At 52.5% G+C, this 18423-nt stretch overlaps 1 protein-coding gene across 1 annotated transcript in view; it reads left to right on the top strand.

Moving 5' to 3' along the window:
• The first annotated feature begins 6737 nt into the window (after positions 1-6737).
• Positions 6738-18423, top strand: part of LOC132251643 (olfactory receptor 6M1-like) — a 28378-nt gene continuing 16692 nt past the window's right edge. Inside the window, exon 1 of the mRNA XM_059731601.1 lies at positions 6738-6968. The gene's annotated coding sequence lies outside the window, so the exon portion shown is untranslated. The remainder of the gene's footprint in view (positions 6969-18423) is intronic.

Raw genomic sequence — 18423 nt, 5'->3', positions numbered from 1 at the left:
CCCTGGTCCTGTCTCTGCCTCTCGCAGCACTTTGGCCAGGTCTCTCACTGTCCCCACCTCCCCAGGTCCTTCTGTTTACAATGACAATGGGTTGCAGCCTTGACTCAGAGCAGCTGGGTCTGTCTCTGTCCCACCAGCACTGGGAAGAATTGAGCCAGGGGAGTGGGGAAGAGGTGGGTGCTCACTCGGGTACCATCTTCCTCGTGCCCTCAGTGCCCCTGGTGCCAGAGCACAACCTGTCCCTGCCCAGTCTCCTCAGGCTGTGCATTAGGGGTCTCTGGGAAACCGCAGAGGCAGGTGAAGGAAAATGCCTTGGGGCAATGGCAACATGCCCAGGTCTCAGTCCTGGAGTGCAAGTGCAGGGAGGGCTGGGGACCTTGGGTCTGCTTGAACCAAGATGTTGGTACAAGAAAAGCCAAGGCTGCAAATGAACTCCATCTGACTGCACATATCAAGGACAATAAAAAATCCTTTTTCAGATTTGTGGGAGTTGGAAGAAAAGCAAGGGTAACATTGGGCCCCTGCTAAACCAAGTGGGACAACTGATAACTGACACCAAGGAAAAAGCCAACCTGCTTAATGGGTACTTTGCCTTGGTTTTCCATCAGACCAAAGGGGCTGTCCTGCCGACCATGATGCAGGAGGGCCAGGGTGACATTTAATTTATACCCAGCATCACTGTACACCTTTTAAAGGAACACCTTGAGAGTCTGGACACCTTCAAGTCAGCTGGTCTTGACAGATTGTACCCCCAAGGACTTAAGGAGCTGGCAAGCATCATAGCCCAGCCACTGGCAAAGATCTTTGAAGATTCGTGATGCTCAGGTGAAGTACCTGAAGATTGGAAGAAGGCTGATGTACTGCCCATCTTTAAGAAAGAGAGGAAAGTAGATCTGGGGAACTACAGGCCAGTCCTCTTGACCTCAATCACTGGAAAAATTCTGGAAACCAATATCAAAGAGACCATTGTTGACAAGCTGCCTGATGGCAACATGCTGAGGGACAGCCAGCACGGGCTTGTTGTGTGTAGGTCTTGCCTGAGCAATCTCATCTCCTTCTATGACCAGGTGACACATCACCTGGAGAAGGGAGAAGTGATTGACCTCATATAACTGGACTTTAAAAAAGCCTTTGATCTGGTGTCCCATGAGCTTCTTATGGAAAAAATTGCCAACTGTGTCATTAGCTACATCACAGTTCAATGGCTGGGGAATTGGCTCTAAGGCCAGACCCAGAGTGGTAGTCAGTGGAAGTGGATCATTATGGTGCTCCTTAACCAGTGGTGTCCCCCAAGGCTTCATCCTTGGATTGGTTCTCTTTAACATCTTGATCAATGATGTGGACACTGGTGTCAGAAGTGCACTGGCCAAGTTTGCTAATGACACTAAAAATTGGGGTACAGGGTCCACATCTGAGGATAGGCTGGTGATCTAGGCTGAAGGCTGACTCAGATAGGCTTAGGAAGTGGGCAGATATAAACCTGATGACGTTCAGTACCAAAAATTGCAAGGTACTCCACCTCGGAGGGGGGATGGGTGTGGGGGGGAACCTGCCGCGCACTTATAGGTTTGGCAGTGCTACCCTCACTTGGGGGTCATGATTGACCACAAGATGAACATGAGCCACCAATGCGATGTCGCAGCTGGCAAACGAACAAAACTCTGGCTTGCATCCGTAGATGCTTCTCGAGTAAATCTCAGGATGTTATCCTCCCACTGTACTCGGCCTTGGTGAGGCCACAGCTGTGGATGCTGGATACTGGATGCTGGCCACATTGACCAGCATCCAGTTCTGGGCTCCACAATTCAAGAAGGATGTGGAAAACCTTGAGAGTCCAGAGCAGAGCCACATGCATGATCTGAGGGCAGGAGTCTCGGCTTTATGAAGAGAGGCTGAGAGTCATGGGACTCTTCAGCCTGGAAAAGCGCAAGCCCATGGGGTGTCCTGGTGGCAGCATATAAGTATGTCAGGGGTGTGCATCAGGATCTGGGGGAATGCCTGTTCCCCAGAGCACCCCAAGGGATGACAAGGACCAACAGTCACAAATTCCTCCAAGATCATTTTAGGCTGGACATAAAGAAAAATTGCGTTACTATCTGAGCCCCCAACACCTGGAATAGGCTCCTTCTAGAGGTGGTGCAGGCGCCTACTCTGGACTCTTCTAAGAAACGTTTGGACACTTACCTTGCTGGGATCCTTTGACCCCAGTTGATTTCCTGCCCCTGGGGAGGGGGGGCTGGACTTGATGATCTTTCAAGGTCCCTTCCAGCCCTAATGTCTATGAAATCCACAGGCTCTCCTGGGATAAGTTCCAGTGCTGAACCACACTCCAGGCGAGAGCATTACCTTTATCTCCAACCCTCCCTTTCCTGTCTTGCAGTTTAGGGCCATTGCTCCTTATGCTACACCTCCCCACGCCCTCATGCCTACAAGGAACGGTCTGTCTCCATCCTCCATATAAGCAACCTGCAGGTGTTTGAAGGCTCCTATCAAATCCCCTTCAGTCATTTCCTTTCCAGACTAAACGTCCTAATACTTCCAATGTTTCCTTGTGGGTCCTGTTTCCTGCACTTCTTTACTTTTTTTGTTCTCCCCATTGGACCCTTTCAAATGTGAATTTGGCATCCTTCTTGGATGGAGTGTGGGGCCCAAAGTTGCACACAGTGATCCAGGCATGGCCTCACCAGTGCACAATAGTGTGGGAGAAGCCCTGCCCTTGAAGTTCTGATCACACTCCCATGAAAACAGGTGAATGGGCTAGTGCCTTCCTTTTGTCCCAGTGGGGGCTGGAGTTTGGTGCTTTAAGCAACCATCCCATAACATGGCTTCTCAAAGGCTTTGGCCTATTTGCTTCTTCCACTGCCGCTCTCTGAGCCATGCACACAGAGCTCTGGGATGGAGGGACCTGGGTACCTAGGAACCAAAATCCCCTTGGGTTGTACTGGAACTGGGGTTCTTGGGTCACCCGAGACCTTAGGAGGAAAGGACCCAAAGTTGCCTCCACTGGGTGAGTGCTCACTGGGGTGACTAAGGGCCTCAGTGCTGCCTGCAGACCCAGAGGCTTTCACTGAGGTTTTTGACTTGCTCTAGATGCATTTTGTCTCACTGTGTCCCTGGCACAGTAATACGTGGCTGTGTCATCCGTCTTCAGGCTGTTCAGGTGCAGATAGGCTGTGCTGATGGAGGTGTCCCTGGTGATGGTGAATCGCCCTTTGAAAGCCTCGGCATAGCCAGTACTACCAGAATTGGGACTGATATTTCCAGTATACTTGAGCCCTTTCCCAGGGGCCCGACGCACCCAATTCATGTCATAGCTGGTGAATGTGTAGCCAGATGTTCTACACGTCAACTTCACCGACTCCCCAGGCTTCTTGACTTCTGCGCCAGACTGGGTCAGCTGGACCTGGGAGCTGACTCCTGCTGAGAGAGGACAATGGAGGGAATAACGTTTTATTAATTTCTGCCTTTTTTACAATTCCTTTCCTAGTTGTGTCCAGGTCTGTCCTTTTGTTCCTGCCTAGAAGTGTCTAAACTCCTTTTATTTTCAACTCTTTTATCCACAGACCCCCTGTGTGGGGTGACAGATGCTTTCCCACTATTCTTCTCCAGGCAGATCAAAGTGCAGAGAGTCCGAGCCTGAGATGCGCATATTTCCTATTGAAATTTCCCAGTCGATTCTCACGCTGATGACTGTGAAATACTGGAGACCCTTGGGTGGTAATTATATCCCAGAATTGCTGCATCCTAGCCTGATCCCAGGTCCTGACACCTTCTCTCCTCCCCCCAGGCCCTGTCCTCGCTGGGTGTCTGTGCATCTCCTGCACTCACCTGAGCAAGCTGCCAGGAAGAGAAGCACACCAAGACCTGCCATGTCAGGTCCCCTCAATGACCCTGTGGGCTGGACAGATGCTGAGTTTCTTCTGCCACGGGCTGGTTTTCCGTGGGGCTTGGCTGCTGTTTATCAGCAGGTTCCCTGCCTCATTTGCATGTGGTCACTGCTTACTCAGTTATATCTATCCCAGCCCACCACCCCAAAATCAGGCCAGAGGGACACTGGGTCAGCGTTGTGCAGATGGGAGCCCTGAGGTGTGCTGACCTCAGTGGGACCAGAGTTTGTGCTCAAAATGTAACTGGGCCCAGTTGACATTTGGGTGCCTTACACTGCCCCTGACAGGAAAAGACCCTGGGGATCAAGTACAGATGTGATTACATGATATCTGGTAATTAGTAAACTGGAGCCTGTGGAGGATTACTATCATAGTCTCCTTCCCGTTCCCCTTTTGCCATTTCCCCCCCCCCCCCCTTCTTTCTTTTAAACATGGTACCCTCACCTGTCTACCACTGTGGTTGCTACCAGCTCACTGAGGTAAGCTCATTGGACTCATGGGTCCCACATTGACCAGGAAGACCCAGTGTCCAGGGATGCCCAGTGTTATGTTCTCAGCGTTTCCATACTTCTAGGCTCCGAGTGCAGTTGGAGGTGCAACAACCCATGACCATGAGTCCTCTGCCCTGGGGACACGTGATTTTCCTGGGATTTCAGAGGTTTCTAATGGGCGCTGAATGCAGTTCCCACTCAGTGAAGAGAAGCTGTGGAAGCTGAGGGCCTCACCTGGGATATTTCAGCCTCACTGGTCTGAAGAGAATAAAACCTTCCCATGTATTAACTTAGAGCATTTCACAAAGCATTACCATGGCCTTTTACTGCCACCATCTGGATACATCCTCTGTTGAAAGCACAAAGTCTTGGCATGATGGTTATTTCAATGTTTAAACCATTAACTCTGAGAGAGTTATTTCCTCACTGCCAAAAGATGCCAATCAGGGGCCTGCTCTTTTCATTTCAGTATGGAAAATGATCTAATTATCAAGGTTTCTTGGGGGAGTTTTGTAAGATTCTGGTGCAACTCCCTATCCTCATACAAGCCATTTCTACCTCTCTTCCCCTTTCCCACCTAAAGGCAGGTGCACACTGCTCTCCCCAACCTGTGCTTTGATCCGTCTCATCTCTTAGGTCAGGGGTCTGAGAGCCTCTGTGATCCCCAGGAGACCTGATGTCTTACCACATGGGTTTGTGAACTTCTCTAAAGGTGGTTTGTCTTGTAGTACCGTGCTAAGGACACAGCATGGCTGCATCACCCCCAATTAGGCTGCTCAGCTGCACTGTGCTGATGGAGATGTCCATGGAAGGTGAGTCCGGTCTGAAAGGCCTGGGCTTAGCCAGTACTGGCAGTGCCTGTACGGATGTATCCTAGCCGTTCCAGCCTTTTCCCAGGGGGCTGATATACCTAGTGCATGTAGTAGCTGTGGCAGAATACCATCTCTGTCTCTCCCCAAACCCTGCTCTCTGACAATTTGGGTCCATTAGTCACTGTAGAGGGCAGACACCTCTGGCTCCGTAGGCTTCAGGTATCCCTGAGTTGTAACCTGAGCTGGATGCATTCCTGTGGGAGGTGGAAACCTGCTCCCTCTGCCTATGTGACTGGCCTCACACAACCAGGTGGGGGCTTCAACTCCCTAATGTTGTAAGCACTGTCATTATGACTAGGAGCGGGCGAGAGACCCTGCCAGTCTACCCAGCTACCAGTGATGCATTTCAAATTGGTGGGCTGTAGGCAACAGTTTCTGGCCTTCATTGGATCAGGTAATTGAGGTCATAAGGTCTATATCAGTTAAGGACTGCCCAGGAGGAGGGAGAGCTGCTATGATGAGAGCTCTCAGAGAAGCTGGACCATGTGAAACTCGCAATTTTTTTTTAAACTCATGGTCAATGGACTGCCTGCCTCCAGAGGAAATCTCCACCTGCCTCTGCATGATACTTGTGAGTAAACTACTTGAGCTCTAACTAAATATATAGTTTTCAGTAACTCAGATGTGTAACACTTGAGGTGTCTCGGGTCTACAGCTGCTGACACAGGGCTGCAGCTCAGTGCAGATGACACTGCCCAGAGGGTCCTGAACAGACTGAGCCCCAGTGCTGCACAAGGCTGTCCAGGCCTCCAACCCCTAGCACAAGGATAACTGCCCCCTGCACACAGCGGTGCATGTGGCCCGAAGCCAGGACGGCGGCAGCAGAGTCAGGTGGCAGGAAAACCCGGCAGGGAACAGAGCTTGACTTGGAGAACGAGAGAGCCCTCTGGGACTGTGGAGTAGTAAGTTGCCCTGGAGAGAGGGTCCCCACAGGGCAGGGCCCCCCCGAGGGTTGTGATCGGGCACCACATGGGCCGCTCCTGGGTGATAGTGGGGGAGCTTAGGAGTCTTTGGGGTCTTTCTCTCCTTTTTCTTCCCCCCCCCCACCTCCTTTCCTGTAGTGGTCCCTTGGGAGTGGGGCCCCTGCCCTGGAGGGCACCCAGGTAGTCTAAGGACTGCTGACTATATTTGTGGACTGTGCCTTACAGTTTACATAAACCGTTTTTGAAGTAATAGCTTATATATGATTAGAGTTATAGAGTTGCTCTATCAATTTCCTTTGGTCTGGTTTGTTCTACTGTTCATCTCTGTTTTGAATGATAACTGTGTGTGTGTGTGTGTGTGTGTGTGTGTGTGTGTGTGTGTGTGTGTATACATATATACACACACACAATGTGTATATATGGCTTTACTTTTTTGGAAATTTGTACATAGATAATATATGTATATATATATGTCCTTACCCTTTAATTTGTTTTCTTGTAATAATAAATCTGTATATAGTTAAGTAATTGATTGACTGGACCTGACTTTATAGGGAACGGAGACGGCCACTGGGCTGTTGTGTCCCTCCACAGCACACTGACCTGCCAATAACTCCCTCAATTGGAGAGGGAGGTAGAAACCCGTGGACACCTGGACTACAGCACTAATGCTTAGATGGGCATCTCATTCCTGGGCAGGACAGAAGTTCCCTTGTGCCCATTTCTTGGATGGGAAACTGAGGCATGGAGTGCAGGAAAACCTGCTTCTCACTGAAACCGAGGAAAAGTTGACAAGTAAGTCCATTAAACAGACCCCAGAGCCCTCTGCTACCCGAGCCTGAACCCTTCACCATGAGACTGTACCTGTCTCTCCCCACTGTTCTCACCCAGGGTCTGTGAGCTTCCTGTAGTTACTTGAACAAACTGTCAAGAGGAGCAGAAACCACAAGCCTGTCGTGTCCATGATGCTAAGCACCCTGGAGGGCTGCCCAGATTCTGAACTGCTTATTTCATAGACGATAGGGCTAGAAGGCACCTCAAAAGATCATCAAGTCCACCCCCCCCTCCCCACCCCACCCCAGGGGCAGGAAGTCAGCTAGGGTCAAAAGATCCCAGCAAGATAAGTGTCCAGACGTTTCCTAGAAGAGTCCAGAGTAGGCGCCTGCACCACCTCTGGAAGGAGCCTATTCCAGGTCTTGGGGGCTGGGACAGTAAAGAAAATTTTCCTTATGTCCAACCTAAAATGGTCTTGGAGGAATTTGTTACTGTTGGTCCTTGTCATCCCTTGGGGTGCTCTGGGGAACAGGTGTTCCCCCAGATCCTGATGCACACCCCTGACATACTTGTATGCTGCCACCAGGACACCCCTGAGCCTGCGCTTTTCCAGGCTGAAGAGTCCCATGGCTCTCAGCCTCCCTTCATGAGGCCTATTCTCTTGCCCTCTGATCATGCATGTGGCTCTGCTCTGGACTGCCAAGGTTTTCCACATCCTTCTTGAATTGTGGAGCCCAGAACTGGATGCAGTACTCCAGGTGTGGCCTCACCAAGGCTGAGTACAGCGGGAAGATAACATCTTGAGACTTACTTGAGAAGCATCTGTGGATGCAAGCCAGAGACTCCAGTTGTCCTTCCTTGGTGCCAATGTCAATTTGCAGGGGGGTATAGCTGTCCCTGAGAGAAAGCTACACCCCCATCCCTTTTATCTGCATGATCACGCCTGTCCAGGGTATAGTCATCTATACCTGTGGCCTAGTCATAGGTGGAGTCCCACCAGGTCTCCGTTATCCCTATGATGTAGTTATTCTTGTTTAGCAGGAGGACCAGTTCCTCCTGTTTATTCCCCAAGCTCCTGGCATTGGTATACAGGCAGGCAAGTGTCCCATTGAGGGCCCTTGCCTTCCCCACAGATCATTTCAGGGCTAGGGCAGGGGTGGGTTCCCTTGAGTGCCTTAGCCTGCTGGATTTACAAGGGTTTCCCAATGGGCTTGCAGTGGCGGTAATCCCCCTAACTCCTGGTGGGCTTAGTTTTAAAGCCCAGTCAAGCAGGTCCGCCAGTCTAGCTGAGATGGAAGTCCCACTCAGTCAGGCAGTGCACTCTGCTCCCCTCGAGGGATTGCTTTCCCTATGTGTTACTGAGGCAGCGGGTCATAATCTTGCCTCAGTCAGTCAGCCTGGTTCCTGCTTACTTAAAGACCTCAGCAGAAGAGTTTGGATCAAGGGCTGGAGCCACTTGTCTCTGCCGTTTATGTGGCCCCATTGCAAAACTCGGGTAGTTCATAGACTTTGACATTCATGGTGGGGCAGGCTACCCTGATGTACACAGATTTATTACTCAAGCATCCTAGTTGGGCCCTGATCTGCCATGGCCCATTCTTCCCAGGGTACTTGGCTGATTCGAGTGGCAGAGAAGAGCTTGGCCGACAGGACAAAAGCTGCCAGGGAGTGGGGCTCACAGGGTCGGTATTGAGTGACCCATAAGAGTGCTATAGAGGGGAAGCGACACCTAGGCTGTCCTGGTGTTCCTGGAGTCTTTACTTGTCAGATTGCAATGGGCACCGAGTGCCAGGAACATGGCAAATCCCTCTGCTTTTCCAATGAGGAGCTCAGATCATAACACGGTCTTGCCCCACCAGTGTCCTCTGAAATCATGGTATTTGCATGGTTGGGGCAGGGTGTCAGAGAAGCAAGGGGTCAATGGATGGACAGTGAGAGGGGCCTGGTGAGATTCCCAAAGGGTTGGGGTCACTGGGAACAGATCTGCTGGATGGGAGGGTGCAGTTGTTGGCAGGGGGTTAGGCATTCAACTCCTTTTGGTTTGAGTGGGTATTGGGCGCCTAAATGCATTTGAGCATCTCTTCCCTGGTGCTGTCCTTTGACGCACAGAGTGTATAAACATCCCTTCTGCCTTCAGCTCTGGTTAGATTTGGAGGAAAGCACACAACAGCATAGCTGTGTTTGTAGCATAAAGCCAATGGTCTATTTGTCTTTCTCTCTCCATGACCAGATCAGAGTTGGGAACAGAGTCAGTTGATGAGGGGACCTGGCTGGTGCAGTGTTGAGCCTATATGAGCATCTGGCTCTGCAACCTGCTGGTTGGTGGGATGAAGACTGTCTGAACCTCCACACTGACAACCCCTCTCTGTGCATGCCTGTCACATGTAAACTTCTGACAACCTGGCCCAGCACAGGTGGCTGATGGAATCCCAGTGGGCCCAGTCTATGATAAGGACTCCAGGGCATGGGGCCCAAGACAATACCCCTATGCCCCAGGCTCCTAAATGGCCATATGCACCCTGTCGTGCCAGGCAGCAGTTCTCAGCCCTGATGCACAGGCAGGGGGAGGGTCTATCTGAAATGCAAGTCCCTTGCGTGCACATGCTGGTGCAGATGAATGTGGTGCTGGGTCAGTGCCAGGATGTGTGCTCCCGCTTGGGGCAATAGGGTTTTTGTTTGGACACCCCATTGCCCTGTGTCACTGTGTTCCCCTACTACTGTGCCTCCTACTACTCTGGCACTATAGTAAGTAGCCATGTTGGCTGTTCCCATTTTGCTCAGTTGCAAACATACCTAGTTGTTAGAGCTGTCCTTGGTGGTGCTGGTTCAGTTCCCAAAGCCTGAATTGCACTGCTGGTTTCTATTCCCTGTGATCTCTCCAGGCCACTCCAGCCTCTTCCCAGGAGGCTGCCAGACCCAGCTCCAAGCATGATCCCAAGGGGCAGCACCATACTCAACACATGTGAGTGAGACGGACTCCATGGGTTTCATCGGCTCCATTCCCCGCTGTATCAGCCACACCTCGGAGCGCACCCCCCTGCAAGGGATGCATAGAGCAGGTGAGCCCCTGAGATTGCTGGTCCATGAGATGTCCCTGCCACAGCTGCCCACTGTGGGGCAGGGGGCATCTAGCTTGGGGATCAGCCAAGCTCTGCTGGGACCCTCAGGGGTTATGGCAAGGGAGCAGACTCACCTGAGGGCTTGGCCAGGAGGGAGAGGACAGAAAAAGAGCAGGTGCAGGTGGCTGTGACGGGGGGTGGGGAGGGGGGCTATGTTCCTCAGCTCACTGGATTCAGGGGATTGTGATGAGACTCCTGGGGGGGTCTGTATGTATGTGGTGCGTCCATCTCAGTTATTTCCATGGGGCTGGGCAGTACAAGAGCTGCCAGGAGGATCTGAGTTGGTGCAGCTTGGCTCATCCTGCTGCAGGGACAAATGGGGTTGTAGCAGCCTCAAGGTTGGCTCCTCTGCTGTTTCTCATCCTCTCTTCCCATCTCAGTTTCTTGTGGAGGGAAGAGCCCTTTCTGTGCCCCCTCCAGCCTCTCTGTCCATCCACCTCTCCCCTTAATGTCTGAATGATCATTATTTTGCCCTGCTCTGTCTTTGCCCTGTAGTCCCAGCTCGGGTCACTGCTGTGTGCCAATGTGTTGCAGGGCATCATGGCAGACTGTGAGCCTAGTTCCCCAGAGGGCACTGAAATGAGTCTTCCGGGAGCAGGGTCTTGATATACAGACAACAGCACCACACACTGCACCTTCTTTCTGCAGAGCTGAATCACTCCCGGCTCCTGAGGTGATGCCTTACTGTGTGTTTGGCCAAGGCCCTAAGTTCAGTCCTTTCAGGACTATGCAGAGGGTCCCTGCTGTAGAACTGGATGGACTCAACATGGGAGCAGAGGATCTGGAGGGATGGGTTGTAGCTTGTGCTACCACCATAGTAAATGTACCCCATCCATTCCAGCCCTTTTCCAGGAAGCTGCCGGTCTGTAAGGGAACTGCTTCCTTTTGGCCCAGCCACTGCCTTGCTCTGTGTCCCTATGCTGCCTGTCTCCTGTGCAATGATATGTGGAGATGTCTCCAGCCCCCAACCCTCACCTGGGACCAGGGCCAGGAGGAGCAGGGGGCAGAGCAGGGCACAGCAGGAGCAGAGCCCAAGAGGGCAGCTCAACTCCTGGAGCAGTGGCTCTGAGTTCCTAGGAGCAGCTACACGAGTAGGGGATTGGGCTAGGTTTGCACAGCCATGGTTTGTCATAGCCAGGTAGGAGTAATATGGACGGGCATATATGTGTGTGCATATGTTGCTTCTCTATGTGTATGTGTGTGTGTGTGTGTGTGTGTGTGTGTGCCCGTGTGGTATAGGCAGTGCCTGTTGCTCCATGTCTCTGCCCTTGGCTCAGGGCACACACAGAGTGACCCTGCCACTTCTCCCTGTCCAGGGACCTCACTCTGAGCAGGAAAAGCAGATGGTGTTTGTGCTGGCGATCTCCCTGGGTCATCAGCTGCCTTTGAGTGCTGGGAAATGGGGCATCTCCAAGAGTAGAGCCCAAGGCTGGGAAATCCTGCCCTTCCCTGTCCTATCAGGGTTGTTCTGGCTCTGCTAAGTATATATGAACATCCCCTGCACTGGAGGGATATTGCCAGCCCTTTTCTCTTGACTACTTGAGGTAACTTTGGGTGTTCCTGGTGTTTGGAGGCAACAGGCCTTGTAGTTTTGTGACGGGGCTTTTGTGTAATTTTAGCCAGGTACTCGTCTGACCTGGTTCAGATATGGCTCATGCTGTCTTGAGAAGGGGGTTGGTCTAGATGTGACCTCCTGCCAGCCCAGCTGCTCTATGATGAATTGCCTTTACATTTGGGCAGGGCCTGGTATGAGAAGCTGGTTGTGGGTGAATGTGGCTCCTTGTAGGTCAGAAGTTACAGCTGGTATTTCCAGAACTGCTTCCTGGAGCCTTTAAGCATCAATACATCTCCTTGTGACTCCTCATTCCTTCCCACCTGTCCACATGCCCCCTGTATCCATCCAGCCCCCTCAGTCTGTCTCCTTTATTGCTCCTCTCTTTTCCAGTGTCTTCCCCTCTTATCTGTCACATTGGGGGAAACGAAAAGTTTAGCCTCTACAGGTCACGTCTCCTCCTCCCCTCCTACCTCCTCATACACTTCTTACAATTTTCTCTCCATTTATACAGGTTTCTGTCAGTGAGGGCTTGTTTCTGAGTTGCATCACTCCCTCTGTGGTGCTCACTGCCTGTTTCCCCTTTTTGCACAGCCCTGCTCTGCTCTGTATTACTGTGTCCTTGGCACAGTAATATGTAGCCGTATTGGCGGCTGTCAAGGAGCACAGATGTAGGGAGAACTGGTTCCTGGAGGAATCCACTGTGAGGGAGATCCTGCTTTGCAGGGATGGGGCATAGCTTGTGCTTCCACTTGTAACTATATACCCCATCCACTCCAGGCCTTTTCTGGGGCTCTGACGGATCCAGTTCCACCCACAGCAGTCACTGGAGATGATCTTGTCTGAATCACCAGTCACGGTGCCGGTCAGGGTGAGGGTCTCTCCAGGCTTCACCACCCCTGGGCCTGATGGCACCAGCTGCACCTGGCAAAGGGCACCTGGGAAAAGGGAACACGGTTACAGGCTGTGCTCTCTCCACATGCTTCCTCCTTTGGATTCAGGCTGAGGACACAACCCTGGTGTTTTCTTTTAACAATCCCCAAACTTTTTTTACCAGGCAGGGCAGAGCAGGAACCCAAAGGTCACCAGGAGCTTCATGGTGTGCGGGGCAGGAGTTAGCCAGATCCCACTGCCAGCCCTGGGCCTGAGAGTGGGCAGTCCACAAGCTGGTATTTAACAAGGGACCCCCGAGCAAGATTTGCATGGGGTGTCTCGGGGTAGGTACCAGAGGTTGGTGAGCGGTGCTGGCAGGGAGGAGTCGACCTATTGAACGAACTTCCCCTTGGGATCCAGATGCATCGTGCAGCAGGGAGGAAATGCCCAGTGCTCTGCTCATGACAGCTCAAACGGAGCTGCCCTGGGGGCTGCTCTGAGCTGACACAGCACAGAGCAGAGACCCGGGGACTCTGGGTCATATCAACTACTCTCAGCTGCTCTTGACCTGTGTAGCCTCCTCCTTCCCTCCTTCTGCCTTGTCTCCCTTCCTTCTCAGTTTCCTTGTTCTTTCATAGCTCTTTCCATCATTAGGCATCCTTCCCTTTCTTGCCATTACAGTCAGGTACATGGATGCTTTACTCTTCACTATTATCATTATCATTAATAATGATAAGAGATCCAGGGAACTCTTCCCTCCAACCAGACCTTTCCCAGGATGGTTGGGGGGATGGGGCCTGAGATTTGGATATTCCCCTGGAGTTGGAGCTGTGCAGTGCTGGAGGAACAGGCAGGCCTTGGGGGTTGGGCTGGGCTCAGCTCCTGTGCTTAGTTAATCCTGAGCAAGGACAAAGTGCAGGGCAGGAGCTGAGATGCTTGTTCCATATCCATTCAGACTTTGTTTCCAGTTTTTGTGCAGTCCCTGCTCTGCTCCATGTCCCCATGTCCCCATGTCCCCTTAATGTCTGAATGATCATTATTTCTCAACCTTCTCTTGCGGAGGCTGAAAAGGTCCAGTTTCTCTAGTCTCTCCTCGTAGGGCTTGGTCTGCAGGCCCTTGACCATACGAGTTGCCCTTGTCTGGACCCTCTCCAGGTTATCCGCATCCTTCTTGAAGTGCGGCGCCCAGAATTGCACGCAGTACTCCAACTGCGGTCTGACCAGCGCCCGATAGAGGGGAAGTATCACCTCCTTGGACCTATTTATCGTGCATTAGCAGATGCATGACAAATAAGTGCCATTGGCTTTTCTGATGGCTTCGTCACACTGCCGGCTCATGTTCATCTTGGAGTCCACTAGGACTCCAAGATCCCTTTCCACTTCTGTGCCACCCAGCAGGTCATTTCCTAGGCAGTAGGTATGCTGGACATTTTTCCTCCCTAGGTGCAGCACTTTGCATTTCTCCTTGTTGAACTGCATCCTGTTGTTTTTTGCCCACTTGTCCAACCTGTCCAGGTCTGCTTGCAGCTGTTCCCTGCCCTCCGGCGTGTCCACTTCTCCCCATAGCTTTGTGTCATCTGCAAACTTGGACAGAGTACATTTCACTCCTTCGTCCAAGTCACTGACGAAGACATTAAAGAGTATCAGTCCAAGGACCGAGCCCTGCGGGACCCCACTGCCCACACCCTTCCAGGTCAAAACCAACCCATCTACCACGACTCTCTAGGTGCGACCCTCTAGCCAATTCGCCACCCACCGGACTGTGTAGTCATCCAAGTCAGAGCCTCTTAACTTGTTCACCAGTATGGGGTGGGATACCGTATCGAAGGCCTTCCTGAAGTCTAAGTATTCGACATCCACCCCTCCTCCTGTGTCCAGGCGTTTCATAACCTGGTCATAAAAAGAGACTAGATTGGTCAGGCACAAAGTTTCCCAGCATGCAGGAGGGGGCAGAAAGGGGCTGGGCAGTGACTGCGGCTCTGAAGTCCAGGAGCTATATTTATATAGGAGCCCCTGGGTAGAGATTTGCATGCAGGTTCCTGCTGTGAGTATAAGAGGTGCCAAGCTGGGAGCCTTCGAGACACTGTGCTGTCTGCTGAGGGATGAAGATCCCCTCTGTATCATGGCAGACAGGAGCTCAGCTTGTGCTTCATGGGGAAACGGGTGTTTACTAGGGCTGTGCGAGGCTTCGGACCATGCTTCAGACACTTTGGCGTCCAAAGCAGCGTGTCCAGATCGAAGCGCTGGCTTCGGGCCGGTTCAGGCATAGAGAAGAAGTCTGTATCGGGTGTCCCTGTAGTGAAAGTGAATGGGAGCTGAAGATGAACCCAGAGTTTTTGCAAAAGGGCTGAGAAAAGTCTGTGGCTTCTTCCCATCCCCTCTAGACACCCACAGGGGAGCCTGGGACTATACATGTGATCCTGGGGAGAAAAAAGACCTGTCTAGAAAATGTATTAAGAGAAAGATCCTCATCCCATGGCCTGAGACTGACCAGACCAGGGCAGCAGCATCTTCCAAAACTGGTGCAATGAAAACCAGGTGGGGCCATGTCTCCCTTCCCTGGTGATCCTTTCAGGTGCAGTCTGGGCACAGACAGGCAGATGGGCACAGGGAGCTGCTGGACAGGGGCTGCTGCACCTGTTTTGTGTCCCTGGAGCTCCTGCAGCAGGCACACAGAACGACCCTCCTTAGAGCCCCTGACTCCTTCTCCATGGCCCCTTTCCCTGCACTGCTGTCTTTTCCCAGGGGTCAACACCACAGGAAATGTCGTGATGATCAGGGTTGAGGAGGGGCCTCAATGGATATGTTTGTGGGGAATGGGGCTTCCCAAGGCATTTGGGCCATTTCTGCACTTGACTCTATGTAGGTACTGGGGGGATGGCCTGTGGAGGCCCCTCCTGCCCCTCAGACCTCAAGGAAATGATCTCCACTAAGTGCACACTTCTCATGTCACCAGGCAAAGTTTCTTTGGTCCCCCTTCCCTTGCTGACATGTGCCTCAGCAGTGCAGCTCCCAGCACTGGGTCCTGATCACCCTCTGCGGGAGGGATGGGTCAGCTGCTGCCCCCCAGGAGCCCTGCACTCAGACCAGGCTCTGTCTGCAGTCACCTGAGTGCTGGCTCCATGCTGGGGTCTCCATCCCTGCAAGGCCTGTTGTCTTTCTGCTTCTGGACTGGGTGTCCAGGAATGATGCCTTCTCCAAGGGCCTCACAGCTTCTTCCTGGTGAAAAGCTCCCCAGAGCCTTAGGGATACAGGGGGGCCTCAACCCTTCATAAGCACTGGTCAAGCATAGGGAGTCCCAGGTTAGGAGCTGTGATGAGACCCCAGCTATCCCTGTGGGGAAGTCTGAGCATGGATACGGGGTTTGGCGAGAGGAGGATCCTGTGACAGTGGACAGAACCTAGTGTGTCACGGGGGTTCAGGAGCCTGGTTTCAGTGGCCTAGGTGATTGCCAGACGCCCAGCTTCCCCGAGCATGAACACTACCCTGGTGTCCATACAGCAGAAGGCCTGGGAGGTGGGGCCCCAGAGCTACTGATGCCTTGAGCCATTGATAGGCAAGGCTTTTCCACTGTCCATGGATCCAGAAATGCATGTGATGGGAGCTGCTCAGGCAGGGCTGGCCCACGGTTGACCCTGAAGCACTGCCCTTAATGGGTCCATCCTGCATCTCATCTAGGGTTTCCTCTTCTGATGCACATCAGTGGAGGAGGGTGCAATGATGGACAACTGGGGACCCCGGTCTGAGAGGTGGAGCAGCGAGTGAGCAGATGAGACGTAGCTGTGTACCACACACCTGACCTGAGAGCCAAGGCAGCAGGAGCTGGGAAGCTGGGCAGAGTTTGGAAAGAGCTTGCCCTTTTTGCACAGCCCCTGCTCTGCTCTGTATCACTGTGTGCTGGATCTGACACAGTAATACGTGGCGGTGTCTGCAGCTGTCAGGGAGTGCATCTGCAGGGAGAGCTGGTTCTGGGAGGCGTCTGCAGAGATGTTCGTTCGGTTCTTGAACAATGGGTTGGGGAGTGCTTTTCCCACCACTGGTGAATATGCTCCAATCCATACAATCTCATTTAGCCCCTTCCCAGGTCCCAGCCGGGCCCAGAGCCAAAAATAGCTGTTGTCAGTCAGGGACACGCCAGAGACAGTGCATTGCAGGGTGAGGGTATCCCCAGGCCGCACCACATCTATGCCAGACTGGAGTAGTGTCACCCCTGCGAAGGCACCTGGGAGACAAAAGACAAGACCAAAACAGAATGAGCTACCTGCTGCGCCTGGGGTGTGACCCCACATCATTCCCCATCTGCGCCAAGAACTGACCTGTGGGAGCAAGGAGCAGCGGGAGGAAGAGCAGGAGAGCAGCCATCCCGCTATGGGGTGAGTCAGTTCCTGGCAGACAGAAAGGGGCCGAACAGGGACTGGGCAGGGACTGAGGCTCTGGGACATTTACCCAGGAGCCCCAGGCAGGGATTTGCATGCGAGTTCCCTTGGGAGGATAAGAGCTGAAAGCATTGGACTCCTGCCTGCACTGGGCAGGGCGTTTGTGTAAAGGCAGCATCCTGCAGAGTTGCTTTGTGAGCCAGCTGTAATGGGCTTCCCTGAACTTGGCCTTGTCTCCATAGTCCAGGCTATTCAGGCTATTCACCTGTGACCTATTCAGTCACAGGTGTGTTTGGCCTCTGGAGGTGTCTCCACTTAATCCGAGAAGGCTCCTTGGAGCATTGTTGTAATAAGGGCCCCCCCCCCCCCCACACACCAGTTCCAGCCCTTTCCCTGCTACCTGGAAAACCAGTACATATTGCAGCTTGTGAGAATGCAGACATGGTGCAGGTTAGGCCTGGCCCAGCCCTACCCTGCTCTGGCTGCAGCTTCTGAGGGGCCTCAGGGCTCCTGTGGTGTGTGAAGAAGCTGCTGGGGAGTGCTAGGCTGTGTGTTGTGGAAGTTATCCGTGTGTCAGAGCTGATACAACATTCAACCAGGTTTATGTTAAACCAGTTTCAGACATTTTCAAACCGCTTTATGTGCACTGAGCTTCTGTTCTGTTACAGGTTTAAACCAGTTTCTCATCACTTAAAGCAGTTTATGTGTAACTTCTGTCCCTAGCCTAGAAATTCAGTGCACGGAAACCATTTTCAAAATGCCTGAAACTGTTTTAACATAAACCTGGTGGAATATAACATCAAACTTAACTCATTTGGGTCAAACTCGTTTATGAAACTTCTTCCCCGGACCCCTTCCTAGTTCAAGTTAAATCAGGGTCTCCCAGCATTTTGCAGCACTGGACTGTGCTGTGCTGTCTGCTGTAGAGAGCAGGGCTGGCCCTGCCCTTTGCTCCCTAGATGGAGCAGTGAGGGCTGGCTTGATGGCCTCACTGACTGGCTTAGTGCCCATCCCTGGCAAATGCCTGCTGGGGTCTGGGGCCAGGGATGGGGGTTAAATGTCCCTTCCCCCAAATACAGAGCTGCCCTGCCCTGCTTCCTCAGTGCTGCCTGTGACTGGGGAATGCAAATCCCAGAGCCAGCTGGAAGCAGGAAGAGGAAGTAATGAGAAACCCTGCAGAGTCCTGCTGCAATGACTGTGGACTGCCAATCCCACAGACCTTGGGGGCAGCAGGAGGAGGAAGCAAGCACACATCCCATGCTGCCTATGTGCCAGAGACCTGTGCTCTAGCGCCTTCTGGCTTGAGCCACTGCAGACATGGCTGAATTTCCCAAATCAAAAGTGAATGTCTTTCTAGACCAGGGGTGGGCAAAATGCAGCCCGCGGGCCTGATGCGGCCCACCAGGCCATTTTATTTGGCCCATGGGGCCCCTAAAAATTTTAGAAAATTAATATTTAGCTGCCCCTGGCTGCCTGTCATGCAGCCCTCAATGGCTTGCCAAAATTCAGTAAGCGGCCCTCCACCCAAAATAATTGCCCGCCCCTGTCCTAGACTA

This window comes from Alligator mississippiensis, chromosome 7, assembly GCF_030867095.1.
Source record: "Alligator mississippiensis isolate rAllMis1 chromosome 7, rAllMis1, whole genome shotgun sequence".
Lineage (NCBI taxonomy): Eukaryota > Metazoa > Chordata > Crocodylia > Alligatoridae > Alligator > Alligator mississippiensis.
Note: the sequence above shows the minus strand (reverse complement) of the source record. Positions and strands in the feature narration are given on the sequence as shown.